The following is a 17,207-nucleotide window of genomic DNA, read 5'->3' as shown; positions in this document are numbered from 1 at the left end:
ATTCTTGTAAATATGTCACATCTCTGTGCTTTCCAAATGAACGCAGCACGGCGCAGCAAAATTACTTGCTGCACCGTGCTGCATTACTTTGTTGTAAATCTGCCCCATACTCTTTTGGGAAATCAGAATAAAAAAAATCACTGCCTTTAACATATAAGCACTGTCCCATTTTCAGAACATCACCCACTACCTTCAAGGCTACTGCCATCAGCAGATGCTCGAACAAAATATAATTGTAAGTCGCTATATTGTTCCTCAATTGTTTCTCACTTTTACTTTGTCTTTATTTTCAAGATGGTTCTTCTTCTATATCTTCTCCATTCTCAGATTAACTTTTGAATTGATACTGACAATGATTCACTGAATTGTAGCAGAAGCTCTAACTCTGATTCTTCGTCTGATACTGTGGCTAAATATACCCATTGATCTGAGGCATATTTTCAATTTGGGATGTTCTTCTTACTGATCTATTGGTATCAGGTGATTCACTCCCACTGGTTTGAGTCTAGTTGTCACACAAGTTTTTCCTATTCGCAGTGCTTTCTATTGCCAGTGTTGTTTTAAGGATTTTTGGAGCCTTGGGCAAGAAATATTTTGGGACCCCCTGTTCTGACGTTGAACTGTATTACGCATTTTCAGCTTACTCAAGCTTACATAATCTGGGCACATGAAAACAGGTGAAATATGTCTTGCCTGAACTTCTAAAAATCCTAAGCATAACATTGGGTAGATAAACAAGAGTTGAGAGGGAGAGATAGGCAGTTAGCATGTGAGTGGCCGAAGTAAAGAAATAGAGGTGACCGAAAAATCACTTTCCCAGGGCCCCCCTTGGAAAGTGGGGGTCTTGGGCAATTGCTCACTTTCCTGAGGCCTTAAAGCGACTCGGTCTTTTATAAGTTATTTTTTATGGACTATTTTCTTTAGGTTTTCTAAGTTCACCAACAGTCTTCATCAGGTTTACTTTACTTTCTAAAGAACTTGAATTTGGACTAGAACTTGTATTTGAACCTTCATCAGCCTTGTCTGGGCTGTGAACCGCAAACTCTTCCTCTGGGTGTTGTTGTGACTCAGATTTTCAACTGCAATTTCTCATTAATTGGATCAGAGACTACTACTACTTGCTGCCACTCATGCTACTGATGTTTACACTGTAACAGCTCTTCACTCTGAGCCCTTCTTTGCAACTAGACTTTAAGCATTTCAGGTCGTTCATCAAAGCTCTCACTGACGTGAAAAATGAGTTAATTTCTTTCTTCACCAGTTTCAAAATTCTAAATTTGAACGTTCTAACACCCACTCCCCCTCTTGATCCATGCTGTGAACTTGAACTCTACTTTGTGTTCAATATTGGCTTTTTGTTTTAACTGCTGATTCAGTGACTGTTTCTACCAGTTCACTTTCTGCCGCTTTCATTCTTTCCATATGAGCAGCATGGATCTACTGTACTCCAGGACAGTGCATTGCAATATTTGTCATCATAATTTCCTGGTAGGGTCCACACCACCTTTCTTTCAAGCTATTCTTCCAAACATGCTTCTGGACAACTATTCAACCCCCATGATTCAGTGATGGTGGCAAGGGATGTCTTCTGTTGCTTCTCTTGCCACATTCACCCTTTGACAAATAGCTTTCACCATAGCAGCCAGATCTTTGCAGTAATTTAGCACAATGACATCAGTTACTGAACTAATGCAGCTGATGGAACATTTGCAAGTTTCATTGCTCGCCCCATAAAGATTTCATTGAGTGATAAGCTAGTCTGTGAGGTAGCCCATTCATTCTTTCTACAATACCTAATTATTGAGGATGATAAATTCAATGAAATATTTGATTTATTGAAATGCTGTACAAATGATCTGCAAACCCTTGTTCTTGAAATCAAAGCCACAATCAGTCTCAATAGAAGGTTGGATTCCGAAACTGGGTATTAACCCCCTCAACAATGGTAAGGCATTCTCATCTCCAGGTGGGATAGGCTTTAAAACATTTACGAGACAAGCAGACAATGACCAAAATGCACTTTAATGCATTGCAAGGTGGCATCTCTACAAAGTCTGCTTTGTGTCTTGTAAATGGGAATTCTGATTTGCCAATATGATTTATCACAGCTCATGTTATTTTGCTCCTTTGACATATCAGGTACCTAACACCTATGTCCTCAGCAACATTTCTAAATCCTACATTTTACCAATATTTTCTAAATATTCATATCATGCTCTCTCCATGTAATCTATTATCAAGGTAATTACCCATACTATACAACATTGCATCTGGGACAATGTATTTATTTTCAGAATTAACATAAACATACTGATAATGTTTCTTGTAACCTAATTTCTCCCATTTCTTTTTCCCATCTTGTGAGGCTTCCTCCAGGAGATCTCAACTCACTGAAAGAAGTTTGAATTGAACTCATGAAGAAACAGTTCACATTTTCTGCATTTTGTATAGTGCTTATTTGTGATTAATCAATTTAATTTTCTTGCACAACTGTCTCATCTTGTATTGCACAATATGTTGCCATCTGATATGCACATGTATTACCAAGTGTGCCTAAACCTTTTCCATCCTTATGGGAAACACACTTGACCACTGCAATCTCTTTTGGCTTCTGTATTGCTTCTAATAAATTCAATATATTATTGTGACCACAGATGACCAAAGTAATGAACCACTCCAAAACCATATTGGCTGTCCGTATAAATTGTCGCATACACATTTTCTAACTGGCAGCAAGCTCTTGTAAAAGCGACTAATTCTACCACTTGTGCTGAGGTTACATTTGGCAGAAAAGATGCTTCCAGGGTCTCAGAACTGGAACATACTGCATAGGCAGCTCTCAATGCTCCATATTGGTCTCTCAAACAAGAACCATCAACAAATAAGCTTACAGTAGCTATTTCTATTTCCAAAGGCGATTTTCTAATGTCTTGTATTGGTTTGGTACATAACTTAGTAACTGCAATGCTGTTGTGATTTGGTTCATCATCCGTATCATCATCATCATTGTCATTATTCTCCCTGTCTTCAGAGCTCCTGTCTGAAATAGGAAGCCGTGTTGCTGGATTCAAAGAATTCCATCTTTTAACAGAAATATTCTCTGCTGCAAGAATGACTTGCTCACTAGTCTGCCTACTGTCAGTCATGTGCTGAGTTCTCGTTTGTGTCAATAAAATTTCAACCAAGTATGGAATATATGCAATTAAAGTACAACCCATCACTATTCATTCACTTTGTTCATTAGTAAGACAAACAGCTGCAACCGATTTAAAACATTCTTGAGCTCCCACTCGGCTGCCTGTACATCCAGGGGCGTAGCTAGAGCTTGTGGCGCCCGGGGCTATCCCTCAGATTGCCGCCCCTTGCATCTACAGTCCTGTGATTGTGTGCGGTAAAGTCTCGACTCGCATTTTGAATCTCACCTCATTGTCAAATTTCGGGCACAGATATTTCTTACATGTATCATTGGAATGCTAGTTTTACATTGGTCTATTAACTAGTGCAAGTAAGTGTTAACTATCTGAACTCGCAGTTGTAGAGGGCTGCGTACAGCACCACTTGCTTAATTATACTGGTGTGATTTTTTAAAATACTTTTAAACATATTTGTCAGCCTGCCTGACTGTTACCGCTATGTGTCTCACAGGCTCTCCTATGGCTTGCCCAGCAATCCTGCTTACATGCACATGCTCACTGCGGCGGCCTGAGTCCATGAGTCAGCTAATGAATGTATATTGTAGGCCTGAGGCAATTGAGATTTGTGTTAGGGGCACACCCTGTTAAAGTCTGGGCCCATCTATCATTGCTTTGACCTATAAGCCGAACGGCCTATGTCCCACCCCACCACTTGCGCAGAGTCAGAACAATTCCACAGTTGGGCGCAGCCATTTTAAAATCCTGCTCAATACAGTATTCAACACACTTTATGTAATGAGTCCCCTTCTTACATATAGATCTGAGTTTTAACTGCTCTTTATTTCAGTAAGTGTGTCATTGTGTGGCAGTCATGTCTTTTTGTTGGCTCCAAATCACACAATCACACAAATCCAAATATGTATATCATGGAATTATTGTGAAGAACATTCAAACGCTCTTTCGTATATTTTTGAAAATCTTTAGTTACAAAAACTGGAAAGGTCGTCCCCCTCATGACCTCACCCTCTGACTCCTTCACTGCCACCCACCACTAGTGCCCCTCATTTCTCTGTAGCTCCCCCACCCATGGCCTCCTCCTTGGATTCCCTCAATGCCACCTTCCACCAGAGCCCCTCATCTCCCTGTAGCTCCACCCCATTACCACCTCCTCTGATTCCCTCACTGCCACCCTTCACCAGTGCCCCTCATCTCTCCATAGCTCCACCCCATGACCACCTCCTTGGATTCCCTCCACCAGTGCCCTTCATCTCTCTGTAGTTCCCACACCCCATTACCACCTCCTCTGATTCCCTCACTGCCACCCTTCACCAGTGCCCCTTATCTCTCCATAGCTCCACCCCATGACCACCTCCTTGGATTCCCTCCACCAGTGCCCTTCATCTCTCTGTAGTTCCCACACCCCATTACCACCTCCTCTGATTCCCTCACGCCACCCTTCACCAGTGCCCCTCATCTCTCCATAGCTCCACCCCATGACCACCTCCTTGGATTCCCTCCACCAGTGCCCTTCATCTCTCTGTAGTTCCCCCACCCCAGGACCACTTCCTCAAATTCCCTCACTGCCACCCTTCACCAGTGCCCCTTATCTCTCCATAGCTCCACCCCATGACCACCTCCTTGGATTCCCTCCACCAGTGCCCTTCATCTCTATTTAGTTCCCACACCCCATTACCACCTCCTCTGATTCCCTCACACCACCCTTCTCCAGTGCCCCTCATCTCTCCATAGCTCCACCCCATGACCACCACCTTGGATTCCCTCCACCAGTGCCCTTCATCTCTCTGTAGTTCCCCCACCCCAGGACCACTTCCTCAAATTCCCTCACTGCCACCCTCAACCAGTGCCCCTCATCTCTCCGTAGCCCCTCTCTCATATGCATGTCATTCGTTGAATAGCCCTGGCCATATCAGTGTAGCATGTCACAGTACTTTACATCACGCACACATTATACAGAGACAATAAATCAGTCTACGGGGCCACTTTCAGGCCACCCAGGGCCTGACTCGCTCCCTGCTGTTCTTCAGTACTGACAAAGGGCCTTGGCTGATCTAATTTGGCTAACCTGGAATACCAACCTCTGCCTCAGCTGTCAGTAAATGGCTCTACAATCCACTGAAGGCTGGCAGAGGATGCAGAATTTTGCTACCACATCACTTTATGCCTCACAGACCTTCCTCTACATGGACAAGAACTATCTGACTAAAGAGACCAAGACCAGAAATACTCATGGAGGTGACCTTCCTTCCTTTCAGAGCAGCTCTGTGGGCAAAAACACAATTTTGCATTCCCTCTCGCCCACAGGTAGACCTCTGCTGCACCAGCTGAGTCCTAAAAAGGACTGACATGGGCACTGGTCATGTCCAGTTTATTAAAACATTGTGCTTGCGGTGGCTCCTATAAAGGAAATGTAGCAAAACCAAAGTATCTAAAATAAAGCTCAAAGGATGAGCATTCATCTAAGCATCTCAGACCTCTCTGACCTGTTCTGAAGCTCCTGGGTGGAACATCTGATAAAGTCCAGGATCTTCTAAATCTCACACAAAGCTTCAGGGGGGGCTCCAGCTCAGAATACCTGCAAAAACTAGGTTCCAATTACTTATCAGCCGAACACACCTGAGAGCCAGCACGAAGGCAGCCTTACTGCATGAGAAATAAGTATGGACGAATAATCAACACGGTGCAGAGATCTCCCTGAATCCAGAGTAGTGGGCACCGACATGTCTACCCGTCTTAAGGAAGAAAATGGACAATGTTATTTTAAGGAAGCCTTGCCATACTCAGTTTGGACTCTCTCAAACTGGCCATTCCACTTCCGTTGAGGAACGAGGTACCATTAGCCTTACATATGTCTTCCTGTAGTCTGACACCTTTCCATCCTCAGATGAATCAGGCATAACCAACAGAAAAGGAGCAGGTATTCGGGACTGCATGGTTAATCCCCATTTCGGGGACATTACCATGTAATAGCTGTATTTTGACAGGAAGAGAATGACCAGAATCACCAATTGCACACCTAGGGCCGTATTTATGAAGGCCTTGCGCCGCCGGTGCGTCACTTTTAAAATGGGAAAAAGTGACGCACCGGTGGCGCAAGGCCTTCATAAATAAGGCCCCTAGTATCTTTCAGTCATAAATCCAGCCTACAGGTAAAAAAGGCCGAATCATTTTCTTCGAAGCATACCTTATATAGAACCGTTTTGTTAGTATTAAATAAGAATGAATGCTACTTACATTGTTGCAAAAGACGTTAATTTATGTGAAAGTGAAAAAGTAAACACGTCCTCTAACTCTGCAAAGCCGAAACGTTTCCACAGCGCATTGTGAATCTTGCCAAAAAAAACTAGTTGAAAGACAACAAATGCCCTGACTCAGTTTATTTATACAACAAAAGGTCACTATAAGCCAAGGAAATGGCTGGAGCTCACCCACTAAGGATCCAGGCGTGACAAACCACCAGTGACCCCGGCCTAACCCAAGATCGACAAGTTTACGCCACCAACCAGAGATCAGAAGGAGGCGACCGGCTGAGACCCCCAGGGTGATTACACACCAGGGGAGATGGAAGACAATTTTGTGATCATTCCACAGCCAAAGTATTAGAAGCAGAAGGGCACAGCCCAGCACTGGAGGATACAGTCCGAGACCTCAAGATGGAGGTGTCCCACCTGACTGAGAACTCCAAGATCCTTACTGACTGGATAAAAGCCACTAAAAACAGGGCCTGCAAGAGTAATCTCCGCTTTGCTGGATTTACCGAAGGGGCCGGTGGAGGGATATCTGCATCTGAACTGTTCTTTGAACAATGAGTTAAATCATGGGTTGATATTGGCTTACTGTCGCCTTGATTTATCATTGAACAAGCACACAGATCTCTGGCCCAAAAACCCCACCTGGCACCATGATTGCCAAAATATTAACTACTACGATAGAGCTATCATCCTCTAAAGAGCAAGGGCTAAAGGACAAGTCATGTACCAAATCCAGACACGTGATGATATTCCTGGATTACATATGACAAGTTCACATTCTGCTGAAGCCATACAACCATTTTAAACAAAAACCTAAGTACCTGCACCTACAATACATGCTCCTGTTGCCAGCATGACTATGGGTGATCCAAGGGGGCAAATCAGAGCTGACAGAGCAACGGCCATTACTGTTAAACAGACCACCACCATGGCTCAAGCAACCAGCAGTGGAAGGGCAAGACTCAGTAAGAACTGGGCACAAAGACCCCAGGTGCAGAAAGAGATCATGTAAGGGTTACTGAGACCACCAAGAAACCATGGCCACATCAAACTCGGAGAGGAGACTAATGATTCACATGTGTTGACACAGGGACCATGGAACACTGACTCTATAATGAGGGGCAGCTACACTAGTATTGACGCTTCCCTCGACACCCAAAAATCTAGGGGTTTGCCCTAATGATCCCACCACACATGGGCAACAGGTAAACCGTGAAAAAAAGAAGCAGTATGTGGGAACTAATTGAGAAAAATCAATCTAATAGAGAAAACATGAATTAATCCCTATTACTGGGTAACACTACCCTACACAACATATATTCATTTGTTTCTGACATCACAAGCAAACACCAATTCCAAGTATCAGAGATTGTTCATCAGGCAAACCAACATTCAATATATTGATCGTACATTACATCATATATAACATATGTATCTCAAACACAAATTAAACAAACATATATTTTTTTCTCTCCACACCCAATCACTGGTTTACATGTACGTGGCTGCAATATTCAATAGTCCATAGCAGTCCAAACAGAAGGTAGTCCAATGCTGGTACACACAAGAGGTAAAAGGAGCGCCCTCAACCAATCTGTGGTGTTTCTCCAAATCATATGTACACTGTCGTAATTAGTCAGACTCCTCCATTCAACAGTTGAAGCGTTTTGGCTCATTTATTAGGGCCTCATCAGGACGAGGGAAGAAGAAAAAGAATCTTAGATGCCTTGGTTGTCTCAAGGAGTCTGGTCCAGCACTGCTCCCTGCCTCCAATCAATTGCAGGCTCTTCCCTTGAGGTCAAGTACTAATCGTTTTAAGTCCTCTTGCTGTTTCTTGCAAACAAATGGATTCTGATGAGTGTGAATTAGGACAAAACCTTGCATTTCGGTGTGTCCTCACAGGCCGAGGAGGGAAAGAGACAGATGTGGTGTCTGAACATCTAGTTTCTATCAAATTAGTCATTCATCCAGGTATTGGAGGCCTGGTTGAAGGCCTTTCTGTATGTCAACCAGGGGTCAGTGGACTCACCCGGGGCACATGGGGAGCTTGTAAGGCCACTGTGAGAGGGGAGGCATGATCCTATATAAAAGGCTAATCCTATGAGGCATACACATGCATACACAAACTAGAAACAGCTTTCTTCACTTTTGAAACTTGAAATGAGGGTTACTCTTATGGAACGGATGAGCCTTCACCAGGTGATGGAGAGGGCCACCTTGCTACAACTATGCCTAGACAAGGCCTGCCAGTGTTGAGGGGGGCATTACATCGAGCAAACTCCTCCACTAGCTTGCCACTAGGGAACTGGAATCCAGAATAATGCCTAAGAAAATTGAACCGAATGAGGTGCAAGCAATCACCGTATCAGAGAACGCCCCTGCCTTTGTTGATTTTAGGGCTCCCTTTGTTCATGTGCAAATTTGGTGTAGGAGCCCAACGCCCTATTACTCGCCAACATTCCACTGCCCAGACTGACCCGCCTCGGAATGGGAAGACCTAGATCAGCTACTGACCGTAAAGAAGATTAGTGAGGCCTTCTCTGATCTCAATCCGGGCAAGGATCCCAGACCAGAAGGATTCCCAAGAGAAAACTATTGGAGACCGCACTAAACTATCCTACCTCATATTCTGAACTTGTACCTTGAGGCCACCACTCAAGCCCATTTTTCAATGGAAATAGATCTAGCCACCATAGTGGTGCTGCTGAAACCCAACAAGCTTCTTAACTGTTGCGCCTCCTACCGGCCTACATCCCTTATAAATACAGACATTGAACTGTTCAAGATGCCTTACTCCGTTGCTGAGTCACCTGGTCCATCTGGATCAATACGGCTTCATTCCTCATCTTAACACACAACACTGTATCGGAAGAGTCCAAGTGGCCAAGGCCCACTTACGGTCACTGCAATGAGCCACAGCACTTATTCTTGTCAACTTTGAGAAAAGTTTGACTTTTTGCACTGGGCCTTCTTAAAGGAGGTATTACACAAACTGTACCTTGGAACACGCTTTTAATCCTATGTTTGTGTTTAATACACCAGGCCTCAAGCCCAAGTGTGAGTGAATGTGGCAACTTCACCTAGATGCACAATCTGACAAGACATGAGGCAGGATGTTCCCAGTCCCCTCTTCTTTTCAATTCAATTCAATTCAATTTCTTTATTCGGATACAGGGAAACATCCATAAAAGTACAGAATAAAAATCAAGACAGTACATACACAAATAGAATATTAAAAAGTGAGTCAGCAAATGCGATGGACATATTAATATAGTTACAAAATAGATTATATACAGGGTGCAATATTCAATTCATCAAAACAATCCTATAACAATCATAAACATAAAATTTGATAATAAAAAGGAGCAATTTTTCATATTTTAACAACAAAAACGTTTTTTTCCTTTTAAAAAGCAAACGCTCTGACACATGAAAACCACATATAGATTAATTCTGATACCAGACATATAACCAAAGCTTTCTTACGCTGTATTCATAGTGGCACGGGAACGAACTGCCAGTCTCAAAAAAGTACTGACACGGAGTGTTAAGTTGTCCCCGTTGAGCATAACAATCTCCCTATATGCTTCACTAAAATCAGTAATATCACGAGACTTAAAATAGGGGATCAAAAACTGCTTACTATATACTTGATAAAAGTCACAAAAAATAGAAAATGTAACATAGATTGGCTTCTACTATTACCACAAGGGCAAATCATTTGCTCAAGATTAGAACTAAAGCCCAAGGGAAAGCAAAGTAAATATTTTAGGGTGCCAGCCCTAAGGCGGAAGGGCAAACTTCATTCCCAGCGAGTAATCGCCCTTATGAGATAGGTTGCTGGAAATTTTGTGGGGGAGCCATCGGCACCTAGCATGTTTATATACCGGGCAACCGAGGGCTTCAGGTTTTCACGCTGATGGAGCGAGATAGAAAACAGAAATCTGTTTGAACTCGTGAAGTCACATTTCCATAACATGAATAATAATATTAATGATTTTTGATGTGTTTTGCTAACTTAACCTAGATTAAACTTTACACATGGGGTTGGTAACATGTGTGCTCATAAACGTGCATAAATGTTGCATCTTTTGTTCGTGCAAAATAATAAATTAATTTTGTTGTTTTCGTTTTGTCATTACTAACTGCAGCAAATTTTAAAAGTGCCATGTGCTTATTTTGCTTTCTTTGTCTATGTGATGTCATTTCTACTATTTTAGGTGCACATAAGGTTTCATGGATTCATGAAGACTGGTAGATATAAAATGCTGCTTATATGTTGCTTGGTGCTAGGTAACATTAGATTAATTGGGTGGGTTAATCAATTAATAAACGAAGGGTGGATACAGAATAAATGACATTTCTTACATTAATACTTTTCTTGTGTTTGTTTTATACTAGAAAAATAAGTTGCCTGCTTTTGGGCCTAGTTTGCTCGAGTTTGCTAAAAGATGAATTTTACTTCTGCAAGGAGCACAAGATGTCCATTTTAAAAAAGTGTTCGTCAAAAGTCGCATTCACTGAACAAAAAGCTGATGTGTTGTCATCATTCTGTCGGACGTGGCCAAGGTCAGAAAACGGTAGAAGAGAACTTTGTTAACTTGGCATCCGCGGAAGTGCAATGGAGTCAGTATGAACTCTTGTTTAAATTGTTGCAAACCAAGGAAGCTTTGGAACACGTACAAGAAAGACAATGGTCCTAAAGAATATGACCTAATGGAAGTTTTGAAATGTGGGTGACATGTCACTTGTCACTCTTGGACCAATAGGACATCGTCGTTTGCAGAAAATTTTTCCTTTACTTAGATTAGCTAGCATAGAAAGGTATAAAAAGTCCATGCCCTGGGGATGGGCTGGCTGCTGCTTTCTGACTTTCCGATGAGGGTGTCGTGCTGCTGGACTTTGCGTGGAGCACGTAAGAATCCTCAAAAGAACTTTACTTTATTTCCATTTATTTTAACTTAGTTAGGGACTTAGGATTTAGGAATGCTAAACTTATATTTTCTTGCTAAAAACTATATTTTCTCATGATACTTTTCATACATGCTTGCTTTAATGCTAATAAAATTACAATTATGAAACTATATTTTGAAATATATACAATTAGTTAATAAAATCTTACTTTTGAACTCAAGCTGGTCTTGGTTATTCAGAAGCACAGGTTACTATTAGCTAGATGTCATCGCCATGGTGGTCATTTTATAGTTAGGATTTGTTCATATGTTGTCATCATCTACCGCGGATGTATATAGATGTATATAATTTGTAAATAAGGTGTAATAGGTTTAATTTGACCATCTGATTCAGTAGGCCAAAATATGTCATATTTGGTTAATGGGTCCATGAGTTAGAGTGGTGTATTATGAAGTAGGTTAAAGAGTTAGGTAGCGTTGTTTATGATATATTTCCTATAGGCCGCTGGATCAATTCTTCTGGTAGCAGAAATTGATGGTTGCTAAGGGTAACCAAGGTGATATGGTGGTTGCTAAGGGTTACTAAGGTGTTATGGTATAGAAATAGGATCGATGTTTAACACATGTTGAGTTCATTTTTGTGCTATGTGTGTACCGGTACAGATTGTGTGATGAGAAGGTAGTCACGCAAGACATCTGATCTGTTTGTGATATCGTCGTGTATCACAAGTGATATCGTTGTGTATCACGTGTTGTGGTCGTGCAACACAGTGTTGTGGTCGTGCAACACAGTTTTAGGGCTAGGTGTGAATCTTGTATAGTGAGGATTTTCTAAGAAATCTGAACAGCATGAGAATAGGGACAAAGCGCCTGTTGTAAAACTCACTGTGATAAGAGTATTAGTTATATTCGAGCTTGAGTGAAGGGTAGGGTAATGTCGGTGCATGATTATCTATAAACAGGTGAAAGTCCTGTAGGGATACATGTTTTATATCTATAAACAGGTGAGAGTCCTGTACGGATAACGTCGTTATTTTGCTAACGGTGCATGATATCTATAAACAGGTGAGAGTCCTGTACAGATTTCATGTGTGATTGAAGTTAGGGATTTTTCCGTGTGAAAGTGCGTGATTGTTTTGTAAGGTATGTTCAAGTGGAACTTTCGGACAGTCACTTAGTTGTGCGTTCAGAGGGAAATGAGTTCATATTTTACTTGTTAGAAGGGTAGAGTAAGAGTTGCTCTATTGGCAATTGAAAAATATTCTTAATGAGAATAGCGTCGACTATTCCGAGGTGTGAATACTTGAATGCATGCAAACTATTCTATTTAGAGAAACAGACAGATGAGTCCTTATTGTCATTGTTAAAAATTAATTTTAACAGAAAAGGTGTTCTCAAAATGGCGCTGTGAAAAGATTTTGTGAAGGAGGGGTAAGCGCAAAGAGTGAGAAGTGAGAAACCGCAGCTGTTGTGTACGTCACAGAGCCGCGCTGGGATTGGGTGACATACGTCACAAGCTGTGCTCTGATTGGTTCTTGAACCTCTGACGAATTGTAAGCTGATTGGTTCTTCAGAAAATTCTCCATTTTATTGGTTGAATAGAGAAGTGACGTAGCTCAACTCTTATTGGCTTGTTGGTGTGTTTCGCGCACGGATTGGTTGCTTTTGCGGAACATCCCGGAAATATTTTTCGAACGAAATTGTTAATTGAATTTAACTCTTAAAAATGAGTTATCATTTTAAACACGTTGAGAAAAAGCCAACATTGTTTCAGAAATTTAAAAATTTTATTTCGCCTGACAAGAAAATTGAAACGCGAGGTGGTAAATTACTTCATAAGTACAAAACACCTGCAGCGTATATGGAAGGTGAATATGGATATCATACTGTTTTGTGGTTTGATAGCTGGAAACACTACACAAAGGACGATGGTGTTTTGGCTTGGCCTGATGATGGTTCATTTAATGTAAAGGTTTTGAGAAATTTGCGAGAGAAAATGAATGTTCTTAAACCCAAGCCGAGGCCAACTCAATTTGAGGCTTTAGTTGAATGGGAGGATGAAATGTACCAATTACAAAGGGAAGCAAGTGGAATTAAAAGATCTTCTAAACCTCCAAGTTGGAAGAGAGAGACACATGAAGACAGGATGCGAATGTGGAGACAGGGAAACATGAGTGAGGGACTTTTTGTAATTAGAGAAATGGTTTTAGGTTCTCCTGGTGGAAAGAGAACTGAAAAGAGAAATAGTGCTCCTTTAGAAAGTGAATCTGAAGATGCAGTCTTAGAGGAAATATAAACTACAGATAAAAGGAATCAGCCTTTGAGACCTCCTAGGTCATGGTCTACTCCGGTGGTTTCTACAGAAACTTCACCAAGTGCACCTCCAATTATTGAAGCTCCAAAACTTTATCCCAATAATTGTGAAATTGTTGAAACTCCAAAAAGACCAGAATTTGAGAATGTCCGTAATGAGGGTAGGCATTTTTCAGTAACTCCGAGAGCAAGGGAAGCTCCAAAAAGTTATGTGAGAGAAACAAGAAACGTTGAGGCTGTTGATTCTTCTGAATATTTGAGATCAAAGGAAGAATTAATTAGACAAATAACAAAAAGTATGGAAGCTGTGACAGTTCCAGTAACTATTGGTCCTGTTCAGCCTGTTTTTGAACAAAGAGAAGCTAATAAGACAGGGTTAACTGTTCCTTTAAATGCAGAAATCCAGAAGGTTGCTGAAAAATTTTACTCAGACATATCTGAAATAAACTCTTCTAGATCGAGAATGCCAGACTTGACTTTTAATGAGGATTTATCTCCAAAAACACCAATGGGTGCAGAATCTGATGCAGAGAGTCCTGAAGTCAGGGTGACCAAACCTAAACTTGATGTTGCAAAATTAAAAGCAAATATTGAGGAATTAATAATTGGTACGATTGGTCCTGATAGTCTAAATTATTATCGAGATGATGAACTACTGTTCATTTGCAAGAGTATGCAGTGGAAAACAAAAAATAAATATGACCAGTTGGAAGAACTGGCAGCTGAACTTGAAATTGATGTGAGCAAGCAAAAGAATTTTGCAAAACATTACAGATTAGACTTTTCAGAAAGTGACATTGAGAGTTTAAACTCAATGGGAAGAATAATGCACATAAAAGACCTGATCGTTTATATTAAAAAACTGGGAGAACTAAATAAGTGGAGAGTAAAATGGACTAAAAAGAAGGAAGATGAGAAATTGGAAAAATTGTCAAAACAATTTCCAATGAGAGAAATAGCAGGTGGAGGATATGTTCATGTCCCATGGTCAAGACAGGACATACTGCTGTTCACAAATGATTTTCCAAAACTGAGGGAAAAGCCAGTGGAGTGGTATAGGCAGGTGGACAGGTTTATCAAAGTCTCAAAAGTTTTGTGGATTGATCTGGATGGATTTTTTGACATAGTTGTTCCATCAGATCTTTGGACAGAATGTAAAATATCCATAAGTTGGCCAAAAACGGAACCTGATCGGGTTAAGGAAACAGGTGCTCCAAATCCTCTTGTAATGGATTTTTATGAAAAAGTGATTTACTGGTTGAAAAACAAAATTCCACCAAAAGAGGTTGATTGGGTTAAAATAGAAAGGACAAATCAGGAAACAAAAGAATCAGTTCATTCATTTTACGAAAGGTTACTGTTGATTTTTAAACAATACAGTGGTTATGAAAAACTAGACGAGAAAGATATGAGTCATTTCGTCTACAGATTTGTTTATGGTTTAAAACCAGAAATTGCAGATATGATCAGGAATAGCATTGTCGGATGGCAAGCACTTTCTGTTGATGACATCTTGAGAAAGGCAAAATACTGCAGTGATGAGCTAGAAGTGAGACAAAAGAAGCTCAAGGAGAAAGCCATGTGGGCTCAGGTAAAAGTGGCTGAGCAACAGATTGCCAGTCTTGGTAATAAAAATACAAACTTTATTCAAACTACAAATTCGAATCAAGGGCAAGGGAAGTTTAAAGGTAATAATTTTGTTAGGAAAATTAACCCAAAGATTGAAGAGATGAAACAAAGATTACCTTGTTTTAATTGTGGCGAAATTGGACACTGGAAAGACGAGTGTAAGAAACCACCTAGAAATTTAAGGAATCCATTGTTAAATCCACAGATGCAGAGTGATGTTGACCTGCAGCAACAGCTACAGATGCAGCAGAGTTTAAACAAATTAAATCTTCAGCGACAGCTGCAGCAACAGGTGAATCAGGTGAATAATAACCGTCAGAATCAATTGCCACAGGCACTGTTTCCAAATTGTGGGGGAACGCAAAAATATAATTCAAGTGTGGGATTTCAAGGAGATGAACAAGTAATAAAACCGCAAAGACAGAGGGTGCAAAATGCAGCACAACAATTTTTGTTAACAGAAGGACAGGAAAGTGATTCTGATGATTATTACTGACGGTGCCCGAGAGAGGAGGAAGAGTGTGTTGTTGGAGCCACTCTTGAGGTTGACCAATCTGGTCCATTTGTAAATGGGAAAGTTAATGATGTAGACATCACTTTTCTAGTGGACACTGGTGCTACCCGTTCTACTGTTAGATCAGTGGAAATTGAAAACCTACCTCTCTCTGGGGATACCATCCAAGTTGTTGGAGTAAGCAATCAACAAATCAGAACTGATTTGACTGATCCGGTACCAGTTGAAATTGGAAATTTTAAAGATAAACACAGATTTGTGGTTTGTAACAGTAGTCCAGTGAATCTATTGGGCAGAGACATATTGTGCAAGATGAATTGCAGAATATATTGTTCTCCTGAAGGAGTTGAATTACAAACTATAGAGGAAGATGGCTTATACAGGATGACAATGATGTTAATGGAAACAGAGGAAACAAAATTGTTTCCCGCGTTTGAAAAGGAAAATCTACCAGAAGAACTCAAAGAAACAGTGAAATCTGAAATTTGGGAATTGACTGGGAATGAGATGGGTCTAATGAAACATGTCAATCCAGTAATAGAATTTCCTAATATTCCTCAGTATAAAATGAAAGCAGAGACAATTGAGGGAGTTATACCTGTGATTGAAAAATTCATTAAACAAGGTGTTTTAAAAGAAATTGAGAGTAGTCCTTGTAATTCACCGATCATGGGAATGAAAAAGTCGAATGGAACGTACAGGATAGTTCAAGATTTGAGAAAAGTTAATCAGATTGTTGTTCCATGTTGCCCTGTGGTTCCAAACCCAGCAGTTATTTTATATCAGATTCCACATGATGCGGAATGGTACACTGTCATTGATCTTTGCAATGCATTCTTCACGGTTCCTTTACATCCAGAGAGTCAGGAAATTTTCGCTTTCAGATTCCAAAATAGGACCCTCGCATGGTGTAGAATCCCTCAAGGGTATACAGAGAGTCCTTCTATCTTTAATGAGCTGTTGAAAAGATCTTTGGAGAATTTAGATTTACCTGGCAGGTCTACGTTGGTGCAGTATATTGACGATTTGTTGATAGCTGCTAAAACAAGAGAAAATTGTGTGACAGACACAATTATACTTTTGAATCATCTTGCAGATGAGGGACATAAAGTGTCTCCAGCAAAATTACAGTTTTGCAAACAAGAAGTGAAATATCTTGGTCACAGAATTGCAAAAGGGAAAAGACAAGTGACAGTTGAGAGAATAAAAATGATTCAAGCAATGCAACCTCCAAGAACACAAAGACAGGTTAGAATGTTTTTGGGAATGGTTGGCTACTGTCGACAATGGATAAGTGGATTTTCGGTAATTGCGAAACCACTACAGAAACTGACAAGGTCTGATGTGAAAGATCCAATTATTCTCAATGAAGCTGAGATGGAATCTTTTGAGAACCTGAAAAAGAGCTTATGTCAAGCTCCTGCTTTGGGTATGC

This window comes from Lissotriton helveticus, chromosome 3_1, assembly GCF_964261635.1.
Source record: "Lissotriton helveticus chromosome 3_1, aLisHel1.1, whole genome shotgun sequence".
In the NCBI taxonomy this organism is placed as follows: Eukaryota; Metazoa; Chordata; class Amphibia; order Caudata; family Salamandridae; genus Lissotriton; species Lissotriton helveticus.
The sequence above is the reverse complement of the archived record's forward strand: the minus strand, read 5'-3'. Positions refer to the sequence as shown.